Source organism: Dipteris shenzhenensis, chromosome 23 (assembly GCF_047967505.1).
Source record: "Dipteris shenzhenensis isolate YYH24624 ecotype China chromosome 23, Dip_SZ_1.0, whole genome shotgun sequence".
NCBI classification, from domain to species: Eukaryota; Viridiplantae; Streptophyta; class Polypodiopsida; order Gleicheniales; family Dipteridaceae; genus Dipteris; species Dipteris shenzhenensis.
In genome coordinates, this window is record NC_141618.1 from 42,373,308 (window position 1) to 42,380,496 (window position 7,189).

Below are 7,189 nucleotides of genomic sequence, written 5' to 3' on the forward strand. Positions count from 1 at the left end.
AGTTGTGGAATTAGGGCTCCAACGAGCAACTTGCCATGCAAAGTAGGTAATAACCATTGGGAGCCTCTTGCTTTGCATCCTTTTCCTTTATGGCCTGGATCCACTTCCCATCGTGCAACCACTAGCAATGCCTCCCAATTTAATAGCATTCAAGATGAATGGGTTTCGATTAAGAGACAATTGTATCTATGGGATTATTATGCCCTCATCTTGTATAATAGATTTTTTTTAAAAAATTCACTTGCTTCATTGTGTTTGTGCAAGTTGAGGTGGCACTCTAAGCCACCTTAGATAGCCACTGTAACAATAATGCCATCGATGTAAAAGACTAAAAAAGGTGATAGAAGGCGAGGAGTATATGATCCATTGCTTTCATCTCACTCCTTGTGCACAAGTAGCCATAGGCTAAATATGGATACATATGCTAGCTGCGATGTCACTTAGGGCATCATCTTGGTTTAGTTATTCTTGAAAACCTATGGCTTTGAAATATTGCTTGCTTCTAGCTATCAAAGTAGTGGTTTGGCTAATGTGAAAAGTTAGCAACAAGGGAATGGAGTCCTGCTTTGTTTTGTACTGGGTAATATAATCATCATGAGATCTGCACTGCCGTGGAAAAGTTCTAAATACTCTTTTGTCACTTGTGCTAGCAAGTATATCCCATCTCTCATTCATGTTATTTAAAGAGAAAACAAGCCACATTGGCCTTGTAATAGGATGTGAGTACATGGTTATGCTATGCACATTGAGCTGACCACTTGCTCAAAAACATCATGCTTAGAATATTAGATTTTCCCAAAGAACTAGGCCCTACTCTGAGTGTGGACAAGTGTTTTGGTCCCTACATGCATCTTAGTAAGCACTTGTCCTCAATCTTTGCTGCTTCATTAAATTCTTCATCCCAAGTTCCCATTATCTGCTCTTAAAATCCTCAAGCTCTTGGTGACTTCCTAATCCCCAGCCCAAATCTCGCCCAAATTTCTATTTGCACACCTAGGACAAGAATCTATGCAGAAGCCATGTACATATAGCTATGCATGTTCAACACACTATTTCTCCTTAAGAAAATGGCTTGCAATTCCAAAACTAAGCACAAGTCCAATGATATGTTATGCTTAATTGCAAACATATCTTGTGAAAGTGCTATAAGTCTAAGCATTCAATTAATTTTATAATGAAAAATGGTAATATACTAATCATTGGTATTTTACCATGTACATTAGAAGTATGTGGAGTAGCTTAACTTAAGAATAGGTGGATCTTTTCTTGAAAAAAAAGAATAGGTGGAATAAATTCAAAGTGTATTTTTATTGTGCAAACACTCTTATTTTCTTCTTCAAAGACTAAGATATTTTACTTGAAGTTTTTAGGGTTTCTAACATATTATGTGTACTCTTATTTGTAAAATAAGACCTTTGGAAGTCTTCAAGGAGAAAGGTTTGAAATTATCCAAATAATCCACAATGGGTTTTGGTATATTGATAGTGGAGCATCACCTCATATGACAAGTCATAAAATAGATTATTTGTAAGGTGGTCAACAAGTAGGGAGAGAGGAGTGCACAATAACTATATTATGAACATGATGAAGGCTAGATGCATCTTTACCCCTTAGGTTAGGGTTAGGGGAATCCTATCCCTACACCCTTATAATTCATACTATTCTGAACACCTCCTCTTAAATTGCACTACATAAGTAGAGGGTGTACTTGCATAAGTAGAGAATGTACTATATTATCTTTTAAAATGCAAATTTGCATGCTTAAATAGTTCTTATAGTCCCCTTGAAATCTTGTAAAGTTTTTATCTAGGGTCTTAGGACCATGAAAAGTTTATGTACATGGTAGGTTTGAAATGCAAGTATGCATGCTTAAACATCATTGTTCTTTTGATTCCCTTGAAATCTTGTAAAGTTTTGTCTAGGTTCTTTGGACCATGAAATTAAAAAGTTATGTAGAGGGTAGATTTAAAGTTGCATTACATATTATTGTTACTTTTAAGGTCTAAGTTCAAATTCAAGGAATAAAAGACTCTCACTAATATCATTTTTTTGCATTCTTGATTCTCAATCCTAAGATTTAACCATATTGTGCAATACATCCATGTTCTCCAAGAGTCTAATCCATGAGTAATGTATATGCCCTCAAAGATCCAAGATTTATATGTGATTATGCTCATAAAACACCAAGATAAGAATTATAATGTGAATTAAAAATACCATAGCATGTAGTGAATTTCTAGATAAAAAATTGGTGTGTTTTTATACCCATGTTTCTAGAAAAAAAAGGTTCAAATAATGTAGCAATCCCTTATATCATAGCATGAAGGAAACTATGTTCTTATTTGTGAGGATGTATATGCAAAAGATACTTGGATGTCTAATGACCTCATGACATTAAGGCATGAGCTAATACATTTTTAGAGATTTTTTAGACATGAGTGGACGTATAGTGGATCATGAATTGGGTAAAATTTCAAGGTATTGTAGCATATATTACTGAGTTAACATGTTGAGACATCTCAGTAAGTGATGAAAAACCATCACATCTCTGGAAGAAAAAATTCATGATCCTAGCAGTGTTGAAATATAGTTGTATGCATGGTCGTGGGATGCTTGTACTCATTAGGAGGTCTTGTACTAACAAAACCATGCTTTGGTTGATCAAAAGCTTAAAATGCTTGATAGCATCCTCCTCTGTAGTCCCTGGATTTTCTCGTAGGTATATGTTCACACTAGAACATTTTCCTTGAGAAGTTTCTCTCTACAACATGCCAACAATTCAAACAATTTAGAACTCGGGGTAGGAAATGGTATGCAAATCATTTTAACAAAACCTTCTAAAGTCCAATGGACACATACCATATTCACATGAGAATAATCACTAACCTTATAGCCTTGAATATCATTATTCAAGCGCCCCACTATGTTGACTAAGTCCATAATTTTGTGAAATTCTTTACTAGTGACAATGTCTTTTGGTATTCTTTCACACACGAAGAAGAGTGTAGCCTCCACAATTGGCTCTAATGCTATAGAAGTCCTTGCAATCTCAAAGTATTCCTCAAATGATGGAGAATAATGAGAGCTTGTCCACATAGCTTCAGTTAATATAGTGGTGATCCATCTTGTCCACTACCACATAACATGAAATTCATTACTTTAGCATGCATCACCTCAATTTAAAAAATAATAATAAAGCAAACGCCCAATTTATTAGAGGATTGGTAATAACAAAATAGTGTTCTTACACTATGTCTTAAATCAGAACTAATGTCTCGGCCTTGAGAGACAAAAGCCGCTTGACTGATACTCGACTGATAGCATTTATCGTATTATAGAGGCCATAAACAATATCGTCATCTCTTGGGAGAAGCCCTTCATTAGTGAAGGATCCCAACTGTAAATAAAGAAAACCAATATTTTTGGTAGTGTTCTCCAAGGAGCCCTTAAGAATTCAAATTAAAGAAAAATTGTATGACATATTGAGAATTGAATATACCTTTTCACTACATCCAAGAATGCAGTGAGTTCTTCAATAGATCCTTTGGTGTCAAAGAAATCATCAATTATTGTTGCAAGAACACTACACCTTCCCCATACTAATCTTGCAAGAGCATTCTCAGGTTCAAACAATGTAGCTGCTGAAGAGAAAAAACACTCTATAGTCTTTTGACGAGCAAATCCAAGCTTATCAAATTGGCACTCCTTGTTCCATCTATATTTTATAGAGAAAATATTATAAGGAGCTATTTCAAGAACACACATTGTGATCATTCTAAGAATGAGAAGTAATGAAAATCGAGTAAAAAATATAATGTTACCTGATTAGTTGAGCAAGCTCCTTTTGATTAAATGTTTGACATAAGTTATAATCTGCTTTGGCTAGATTTAAGATAGTTTCATTATCGATAAAAAACATCCTACAAGTACAACATATACATAGTCAAAATATAAATGAATAGAATAGACATCTCCTGAAGAAAATGATAGGAGGAGGAGGAAGGAGATTTTCCTTACTTGTACAAGGATTTTCCAATCCATATATTGTTAGATCCATGTTGGTCAAGATATTGTCTTGTCTCGATACGTGGAAGGCTTGAATACCATGGATAATTGAGTGCATACTCTATCTGGGAATTAATATGCTCAACTTAGTGAGAGGCCTATGAGAAGGGATGAATAAAGATTAAATAGATAGAATGAAGACAAACATTCTATGAATGCGAGTGAGGTTACCTCGCCGTGGAGTTCCTCGTTCTTTGCCACTTTGTCTTGGAGGAAAATTTTGGTGGATTGGTGGATCTCCTCTAGGATGGTTTCACGGGGAAACATTGTTTGTGAGGCTTGATACAAATTATACATTGCAAAAATGGCTTCGCTAGTTTGTCCCTTGAAGGATAATAGCCGATCGTCTTTCTTGAAGTGAGTGAAGACATCTGCAAGGGGTGATGATCAAGATGCAGTTATAGCGCTAGGGACATGTAACAAGACAAATGAATCGATTCTCTATTCAAAGAAAAGACAAAGAACAGTAATACAATACCATGCTCTGGGTATGGATATTGCAAACAAGGCAAAAATACAGATTGTCGTGATCTAGGAAGGCTGTAGGCAAACAGAATGATCAAGAATAAACAAAGTTACAACAAAACAAAATTAGCTCTGCTGAAACTTTCAAACCACTGTACCTGGGGAAATGTAATAACCATGAAGGCGCAACAATCGAAATCCCATCGCTGTGGCATCCATGTCGTATACATCTGACTCGCTAGCCCATGTGATTCCGTTCTTCGTCCAATGCCTGCCCAATTCATGTGTATCGTAGCTTTAGAATAACAATTTCTCTCTCGCCGAAAGTCGTATCATTTTCATCATTGTCCACTCAGACTTCCAATCAGCCATTTCTCACCTGTATGCATACTCCAAACAGTCTTTGATCTCACTTTTGAAGTAGCGCGATATCCCTAGCCTCTCCAGTCGATCCACCAGCCACAAACTGTCGAATAAATCAACGGGATATACATTCGGCACTGCTTTAATAGTGAGTCCATCATCGTACAGATATCAAAAGTCAAATTATAGGTAAAATACACTGTCTTGGTCAGCTTGCAAAATGTATTCGTTCACGGTATGAATTTCGCAAATGTCATCTGCCTGATTCTACAAAAATACCTGCATTGTCTAACTTATACTCTAGGCACTTTCGGTCTCCAGTATACTTCACCGCACAAGCAGTAGAGGCTGATGAGAAACGAAATGAACCGTTCTTCGACTGCAGCTTCAAAAGCCTGTTCCAATCCACTATTCTGTGTAGACCCTCCAGACAATGCAACAATGTCCTGGGATAAGTGTGGAGTAGCTCCATGCGGATCCTACGTTGTGAGCAGCAAGTCGTTCCAATTAGATTCACTCGACATAATGAGTCAATCAAATCCACACAGCTAGTCAATGTAGGTACCACGTTCTGACCTCTTTAGCTTCCTTACGCGCGCTTCTTGGATACGAATCACTATCGGTGCGTCATAAGGAAGGTCCAGACCCAGGCCTTTTGCATCTTCCAACATCGCGGGTAAAACGACCTCAAACCCAATGGGCATGTAGTCGTCCACTTCTGCTTTCATTTTGCCCAAAATGTCGTGGATGAATTCCGAACCTAAGAATTAGAGTATAAACCCTTTAGACCTCTGTATTAATGACTCGCTTTTGATGACGTGAATTTAGCAGCTCACAAGAGGATTCAGACAGAAAACAATTGATGGAGTATACGATCAACACCTCTCTTGATATTCTCCTCTCCCGTGTTCCACGTCTTTAAGGCCACGATGCAGGCAACGGTGCTGCACACTCGGTCATAAGCGAGAAAAAACTCTTTATCACCCCAAGAGCCGTCGGGAAGCTGGTTCCTCTTAAGCCATTCGATAGAATTTGGGAACTGAGGTCCTCGTCCGCCATTTAAATCTGGCACTAATGCAATCCAGGCCGTGTCGTAGGCAGAAATACCGAGGGTCATGTAACGGAACAATGCCCTGATCGTTTCAATCCACTCTCGCATTTTTTTTGCATTACCTAGTCCGACCTGTGTTGAGATCCCGTTGAGATACACCAGACAAACTAGCTTGTATGCGATTAACTTTCTTTCAAGGATGTGTGAAACGAAATCACGAAAAAACAGGCTAGAACCACAGGCAGCATAATTGGCTCTCCTTCCTTACGTGAGGTACTGAAATAGTTGAGGCCGGGGTTTGATGTCAAAGCGCGCATCCTAGCATAAAAATTAGCTGAAAATTACCTGCAGAGGAACTTCTTGAATCGGACCTTGTACGCTCGAGTCCGCTGGAACATTCTTATCCGTGTTAATATTGAGTACTGCAGCCGCTGTTTAGTATATATACGTGAGTGGACATGACCCTTTGTGGTTCTAAAGTCTACCAAACATCTTCGTAGAAAAGAGGTAGAAAAGGTGTGTTTACCACTTGCTGCGTTTGTAGGAAAAGCTTGAACAGCACGGGAGGAGACATATTTGACCTGGTTAGAATGTGTTAGATGGAGTGAGGAAGTCGAGAGAGCGTACTGGTGGGTAGAATGCTGTGCTTTTTTTTATGATATTGCTTCTGATGCGCCTGGTCGTTCTGCATACAATCGGTCCTGCGGATCGTGAAACTGCATTGGAGAAGCGAGAAGCAGCAGTAGCAGGAAGAGCGGGGGCAGTGGAAGGAGGCTGAGGGAGGCAGCTGTTGGCAGGGAACGGAGGTGGAAAAGACTAGAGCCATGGCGGGGTTTAATAAAGCAGCTATGGCGATGGAGGACAGCTTCAGGCTTCTATGTATATAGAGAAGAGATGCCGAATTTTATTAACGGCCGGTCACACGCGATAAGCAATTCTCCAAGCACGATGGGAATATCGCCTCACAGGCTTCGTAATTCCCACAAGATCCTATTGAAAACTCATTCAAGTAGAATGCTTGGATGCTTAGATGCTTGGAGCTGCTAAGTATATTTACATTGGATGCTTGGAGCTGCTAAGTATATTGTAAATAGCTAATAATAGGCCAATGGACCTAAGGGCTTAGGATGTGCCACATGCCTTCCTAGGATTTGAGAGTTCTACAAAAGCCTCTAGTGCTGGCCAAGTAAACATGGAAATAATTTTGGTCCATCCCAAAATATCTAATTCAACAAACATACACAA

At 38.6% G+C, this 7,189-nt stretch overlaps 1 pseudogene across 1 annotated transcript; it reads right to left on the bottom strand.

Annotated features, from left to right (window-relative positions):
* Positions 1-2,473: 2,473 nt before the first annotated feature.
* On the bottom strand, positions 2,474-6,770 carry LOC147887403 (ent-kaurene synthase CPS/KS, chloroplastic-like; annotated as a pseudogene). The gene is made up of 14 exons (XR_015543210.1): positions 6,572-6,770; positions 6,280-6,375; positions 5,776-6,066; positions 5,470-5,653; positions 5,173-5,372; positions 4,910-5,030; positions 4,689-4,801; positions 4,237-4,436; positions 4,018-4,130; positions 3,822-3,920; positions 3,500-3,715; positions 3,249-3,397; positions 2,887-3,132; positions 2,474-2,761 (listed from the first exon to the last, which is right to left on the bottom strand). The product of XR_015543210.1 is annotated as an ent-kaurene synthase CPS/KS, chloroplastic-like (transcript).
* Between the last annotated feature and the right edge of the window lie 419 nt (positions 6,771-7,189).